This window comes from Sinohyriopsis cumingii, chromosome 15 (assembly GCF_028554795.1).
Source record: "Sinohyriopsis cumingii isolate HCF-2022 chromosome 15, ASM2855479v2, whole genome shotgun sequence".
NCBI classification, from domain to species: domain Eukaryota; kingdom Metazoa; phylum Mollusca; class Bivalvia; order Unionida; family Unionidae; genus Sinohyriopsis; species Sinohyriopsis cumingii.
In genome coordinates, this window is record NC_142975.1 from 149,800,136 (window position 1) to 149,807,470 (window position 7,335).

The following is a 7,335-nucleotide window of genomic DNA, read 5'->3' on the forward strand; positions in this document are numbered from 1 at the left end:
TGTTAGATCACTTGTTGGCGTGCGCGCCCTCCATTTCACACAATATAAATCCATATTTATTTTATATTATTCTAATGGAAATCACTGACTTTTCCGCTACAAGGAAACGAGAACCAGTTAAGTATTACGCAGCGCTACCAAATTCTGTTCGTATGATTATTATAGGCCCATCTGGGAGTGGTAAGACGCAGTTGTTACTTAATTTAATAATGAAGTGGATGAAGTGGGGTAAGTTGTATTTGGTAGCACCTTCAGTTGATGATCAACGATGCTACGATGTAATAAAGGATTTTAATGAAAGTGCAAAATCGTTAAATGAGAGCGGAGATGATGTTGTTGAATTTATAACTGACATTAATGAAGAGCCAAATTGATGTTTTTATTAATAATTTAGTTGTTTACGATGATGTAATTTACGATAGTAGTTAAGTGGGATACCCTGGCGTCAATGGGACTTAGCATTAAAAAACACCCTAGGACACTCTAGCGTCAATGGGAAATTTAACATTACGGAAAACCCTGGGACACTCTAGCGTCAAGGGGAATTGAACATGGGAATAAATCGTGGGATTGTCTAGCGTCAAGGGGAATTGAACATGGGAATAAATCGTGGGACTGTCTAGCGTCAAGGGGAATTGAACATGGGAATAAATCGTGGGACTGTCTAGCGTCAAGGGGAATTGAACATGGGAATAATTCGTGGGACTGTCTAGCGTCAAGGGAAATTGAACATGGGATTTTTTTTTTTAAAAATTTAAAAAAAGGGTAGGCAATTGAAAGTCAATCTCTTTTCGAGAAATGTGGGTGGCCCTGAAAAGGGCCTTTGGATTTATGTTAATATGCCCTTAACATAAAGGGCATCTGCGGCATCTTCTTGTCCTCAAGCTGCGTCTTAGTGTAGGGCCATAAATCAGAGTATTCTTGAGGCAACCTTGTCTTTCCACGTACACTCTTCGTATCCACAGACTGGTGTCTGACTTGTGGACAACGGTCCACTTGGATCGGACATACATGAGCATGTCCGTCCTAAACATCATGGAAGACACAAGGGTGGATGATTCGACTGTGGTCCACATCTTGAGGCGACGAGAACAGGTGAATCAATGCAGTGAACTGCGCTTATTTATAGGGGTAGGAAGGATTGAAACGATTGAGTTCACTGACCAATCCAAACACGCGTTACAAAATTCAGTCAGCTCGCATCCAATCCGAAGAGAGCAGTCTGTAACGTCACGTGGTCTATATAGATTCGCTAGCGCCTGTGTGCAGTCAATCTATGCGACAGTGATTCAACATGACGGAAACTCAGAAAACGATTAACTGGGCTGCACCAGCAGTGGAGACCGCCTAAGGGAACCCGGACTTACTTTCAGAAGAGGTAAATTGGGATTTTGTGGATTTTCTTACCTCGCAAGAATTTGTTCCGGAACCTTCATTACCGCAATTGGAGAATTTTAGACAGAGACAGAAAGAAGAATTGGAGAAATTTATAAAACGACAAAAGGGAGCGGAACAAGCTTTTCTCCTACAGCAACAGCAGCAAGAAGAAGAGGTAAGAAAAAACAACAACAAGAAGAAGTAGCAGCAAAGAAACAAGAGGGTGAAAATCAAACGGTCACGGTACTGTTGGACATTTTAGCGGAGTTAAGAAGTCTGAAACAAATGTATCAGACTTCTTTATTACGACCGAAGAGAATACGACCTTCCCGAGCTAAACACTCCAACCCTGTGACTAAGCCTACCGTACCACCCTTAGTGATTTCAACCCAATCATCATCATCAACAGTACGCAGTCCAGAAGTAGGCCTTGGTCGTGGCAAAGGCTTAAGACAGTTAAAGTTGATTGCTTAAACTCACCCCTGCACCAAAAACCAAAGGCCCTTTTCAGGGCCACCCACGTCTCTCGAAAAGAGATACACTTTCAATTTGCCAGTAACTCAAAAAAAAAAAAAAAAAAAAAAAAAAAAAAAAATTTTACCTCTATAGTACGTGTCTGTGTATGAGTGCGTGAGTGTACGTTTTTATTTTAAAATCAAAACCCAAAGACACTTACCTTATATAATTAATTTATTCTTTTGTCCATAGTTACAATCCAATTCACAACAGAGCATTTTAAAAAGTTCATACACTTCTTCTGTCTCATTGTTTACTCTCTCTATTTTTTAAATTTCTTCACCGTCACAGTCTTTTCCTCTTCTTCCTCCTCACTTTCTTCCCTTCTTCTTTTTTTCTCCCGTTTCTTTTTCTTCACCTGGCTGCTTTCTTCCTCTGAAGAATCCCTCTCTTCTTCTGAAGAATCCCTCTTTTCTTCTGACTCCTCTTGTTTCTTTTTTGGGCAATCTGGAGACCAATGTCCTTTTTCTTGACAATAATAACAGGTATCTTGACTTTTGTCTTTTCTAGCCCCGGTTTTTTTTTCTTTTTTGACGGTCTGGACACTCTGAAGACCAATGCCCTTTCTTCTGACAGATATAGCAAGCATCTTCACTTTTATCTCGAAAAGAAGGAGAGTAGTCCGTGGGCTGGTCTAAAGAAAATTTTCTAATGACCCCTCGCAACGCTCTGATGAAACGTTCCATCTGGGTAGTCTCTTCCATCGTTGTGCTCGGTTAGAGAGTGAAATGAATAGTGAAAGGACAAGACACACACCCTTTTATATACGCTGGTCTGCCATGACTATAAATTAGTCCATGGTGTTTAAACTTGAGTCATTTGACGTTTTTCACTCAAGATGAAACGATCCTATTCATTCGAGAAGAAAGAAGAAGAAGAAAGTAAGAGGCAGAAACGTGATCTATCGCCTCGTACCAGAGCTGAAGTCTTGGCACAAATTCATGCCAGTGATTTTGAAGAGGACATGAGTGAACCAGAATCCGAACCCTCTAAACAAAGTTCACCACCCTTAGTCAACCCTGAAAAGTACTATTCCATTCGAGAGACCGAAAAGCGCTCCTCTAGAAAATTTAGAACCACGGCTTACAAATACACGGTGAAGTTTAAAGATTTCAAGTCCGAAGTACCGTTAGAGAAAGCAGAAGGGTTTATTACCGGGGTGTGGGATTCTTTGCTCACCGCACTCAAGCGACAATGTCAACCCAAAGAAGACGATCGCTAGAGACTTTCCATACAACACGACGGTTTGAAATCCCCTGTTTGGATCGAATTTAGCAGACCCGCAGAACTAACTGCTTCCAAAGTCATGGACAAGATTCAACACGTACAACAATCTAATGATCAGTTTGACATCACCGATGGAAAAGCCACATTGGACATGATCCACGTCTTTCCTCCTCAAGGGACTGGCCGCAAAAAGGCGTTACTGGTGAACGACCTTCGCATCACCAAAACGAGCCTCGTCCGAATTCACAACACTCAAGACCAGATGTGTTTAGCCAGGGCTATCGTGGTGGGACGAACCTATGCCAACAAGAACGACACGGTAGAATGGAAAAGAACCTGGAAAACTATTCAACAATCGGACCGAGCCAAACAACGAAATGAAGCAGAACTCCTGTTACAACAAGCCGGACTGTCCAAAGACACACCCTGTGGCATTCCTGAGATTCGAAAATTGCAAGATGTCCTAGCTCCACTCTACACCTTGAAAGTGTACCCTCAAGAAGTACGCGGGCCTCTGTTGTTTCGAGGCCAAGACTTTAAGGACGGAAAATGCATTCATGTCTATTATCACGATGAACATTTCGATACCATTACCAGTATCACTGCATTCCTGGGATACGGTTATTACTGTGAGAAATCTGACTATGGTTATAACAATCGAGAGCAACACAAACATTGGAAATGTTCAGGATGTTTGGCCTCTCCACCCTGTCTGAGCGAAGGACAAGAAAGAGTACATTGTCCTGCTTGTCTGCGTACGTTTGTCAGCCCTGCCTGTTACCAACATCTGAAGACGCAAGGTTCACAGCAGAAATGTGCTTGTCAGCTCCTGAGATTGTGCCCTACGTGTGGACAAGGCCTACATACCAATAATGCCAAGGCACACGTATGTTCAGGAAGGAAAAATGTCACATTTGTCACCACATCGTGGACTTGGAACACGAATGCTACGTGCAAAAATACCAGCCCCCACCAGAGAAAGAGGACGGTCACAAGAAGAAAGGCTATTTCATCTTTTTCGATTTCGAATGCATGCAAGAGACCGGTATTCACATTCCTAATTTCTGCGTGGCTCATCGAGCGTGCGAGAAGTGCATTCAAGAACCTATCTTCAGTCATTGCCCTCACTGCAGCAAGATTCCCGGAGGGCGTGAAAAAAATCTTTCGAGGATCGAACACGTTAGCCGATTTAGCCCAATGGGTCTTAGACCCCATCGACAAGACGTGGAGCCAAGAGGACATCGAACGTTACGGAGATTGTCATCGTCATGCCACGGTGATGGCTCACAATTTCTCCAGATACGATGGACAGTTTCTTTTGAGATACTATACGGAACAAGGCACCGAGCGTCCTAAAGTCACTTTGAACGGAGCCAAAATCATTTTCATGCAAGTGGGACAAGTGCAGTTTAAAGATTCGATGAGTTACTTGACCATGCCTTTGAGTCGAATGCCTAAAACGTTTGGAATGACAGAAATGGCTAAAGGGTACTTTCCACACTTTTTCAATACGGAAGCCAATCAACACGCCGTTCTACCCCATTTACCTGAGGCTCACTATTACGACCCTGACAACATGCGTACCGAACAACGAGAAGCTTTCTACGCTTGGTACCAGGCTCACGCCTCCGACCCTTTCGACTTTCAGGAAGAAATGCTAAAGTATTGTCGTTCCGACGTGGACATTTTACGACGTTCCTGTGGAAAATTTCGAGAACTGTTCATGGAACACGGAGGGGTCGATCCTTTGAAAGAAGCTTGCACCATTGCCAAAGCGTGTTCCTTAGTGTATCGACAACGATTCATGCCTGAAAACACTGTGGCTGTCATCAGTCCTCAAACGACCCACTATGTCAAACGTCAATACTCGGTCAAAGCCCTACGTTGGTTACATTACTTGTGCGACAAGGAAGACAAATGGATTCAGCATGCCCGCAACGGAGGAGGCGAAAAGACCATCGGAACGCATTCGGTCGATGGCTGTGACTTAGAAAACCCCAAGATCGTGTACGAGTTTAACGGTTGCTTATTTCACGGATGTCCCGTCTGTTACCCTGACCGTGGCACTAAAAATCAGTTTTTACAACGAACCATGGAATACCTGTACCAGGCCACTTGTCAGCGACGCCTAAAGTTGGAACAGGAAGGATACCAAGTGGTGGAAATGTGGGAACACGAGTACGATCACCGTATGAAAACCGATCCCGAGTTTAAACGCCTCGTAGAAAGTTACCAGTTCATGGACCCGATGAACCCGAGGGATAGTTTGTACGGAGGAAGGACCAATGCCACCTGTTTGCTGTACCAAGTCGACGAAGAGAAAGGAGAAGAAATCAAATACTTGGACGTGTGTTCGCTGTATCCCTACGTGTGCAAATATTGTCGCTTTCCTGCAGGGCACCCACAATTGTTGACGGAACACATCGACCTAAAAAACATTCGACAATACGAAGGTCTGATCAAGTATAAAGTTTTGCCGCCCACGGACTTGTACCATCCCGTGTTACCTCACCATTGCCAAGGCAAACTGATGTTTCCATTGTGCCGTACTTGTGCCGAAACGTGCAACCAAGATCAGCCTTGTTAGCACAGCCAGGAAGAACGTGCCTTGACGGGAACCTGGGTCAGCGTGGAATTGTTCAAAGCTCTGGACATGAGATACCAACTGTTAGAAGTGTACGAAATTTGCCACTTTCCCAAGACACAACAATACCACAAGGGTGACCCCACGCAGAAAAGCATTTTCGCCGACTACGTGGATGCCTTTTTGAAACTGAAGCAAGAAGCCAGTGGCTATCCGTCCTGGTGTCACACTTCCGAAGACGAAAAGACATTCAAAGAGAAATACTATGAACAAGAAGGCATCACTTTAACCACATCGAGAAAAACGAAGGCAGGCGATCGTTTGCCAAAGTGATGTTAAATTGCTTGTGGGGTAAAATGGCACAACGACCGTGTTTACCCAAGACGGAATATTTGACAGAACCTTCCCGCTACTTCCAGATGATTCACGACAAAACCAAATACATGAAACACGTGGACGTCGTTCGCGAGGATTTGATCTTGGTCAATTACGAAGAAGATTTGGACTTTGTACAAGACGACCCCTTTGGAAATGTCATCATTGCGGCTTACGTGACAGCCCATGCTCGCTTAAAATTGTACGAAGCTTTAGAACTGTTAGGGGAACGCGTCCTGTACTTTGACACGGACAGTTGCATTTACATCCATCACCCGAGTCAACAGCACCCTGACATCGAAGGAGACCGTTTAGGAGCCTGGACAGACGAGCATCCCGACGACAAGATTCTAAGTTTCGTCCGTGGCGGTCCTAAAAATTACGGTTACGAATACCGGGACAAACAAGGAGAAGTGCACACGCAGTGCAAAGTGAAAGGATTGACTCTGAATTATCGTACCAGTCGAGTGGTCAACTTTGGGGTACTGGAAAAAGCCTTGCAGTCTAGAAAAGATGAACACTTTTAAGTGACCACCTATCAACCGAACAAGATTGTACGTTTACCCACTCACCACATCGTCAGTCGACCCTTGGAAAAAGTCTATCAAATCGTGTACCAGAAGCGAGTTCGACTTCCCAATCATTTCACCTTACCGTATGGACACGTCGGTATTGGTCTGTATATAAAATGGAACCCTAGGCAAGATCGATAGTTCATTGTGACTACCAAGACCGAGCGAACAAGATGAATACTTTCAGAGAAACACAAAACAAGTTTAGAAAGGCACAATTCAAGTGTGGGGCTTCGGAAGTGGAATGCGATTGTGAGCCTTGCGATGGGTACGATGCTGTACGTTGTGACCTTAGCGATGCCGTAAAGCATCATGGGAACTTTGTTCTCACTACCCCTATCATGGAAAGTGATGCTGTGCGTGTCAATCCTGAGGGATGCGAAAGCGATGCCGCTCGTCCTCTTGGACATTTTACTGGGTTTCGTTTTAAAGGTGGATGTTCACCTTCACGTCTACCCCCCCCCCTACGGATGTCATCCAGCCCTGAGCAAACTCCTGTCTATGTCACCCAACCCTCATCGAAACGAACCTGTGAAAGACGGATATTCGTTTCCTGTGCGTTTGTCGGAATACTGCGACTTTGAAAATCGTCTTCAATCGTTCAAAGGAAAATGGCCTAAGTATATGGGAGGACCGATCCCCGAAGAACCACTGGGAACCGCAAGATTCGGGCTACCTAGAACA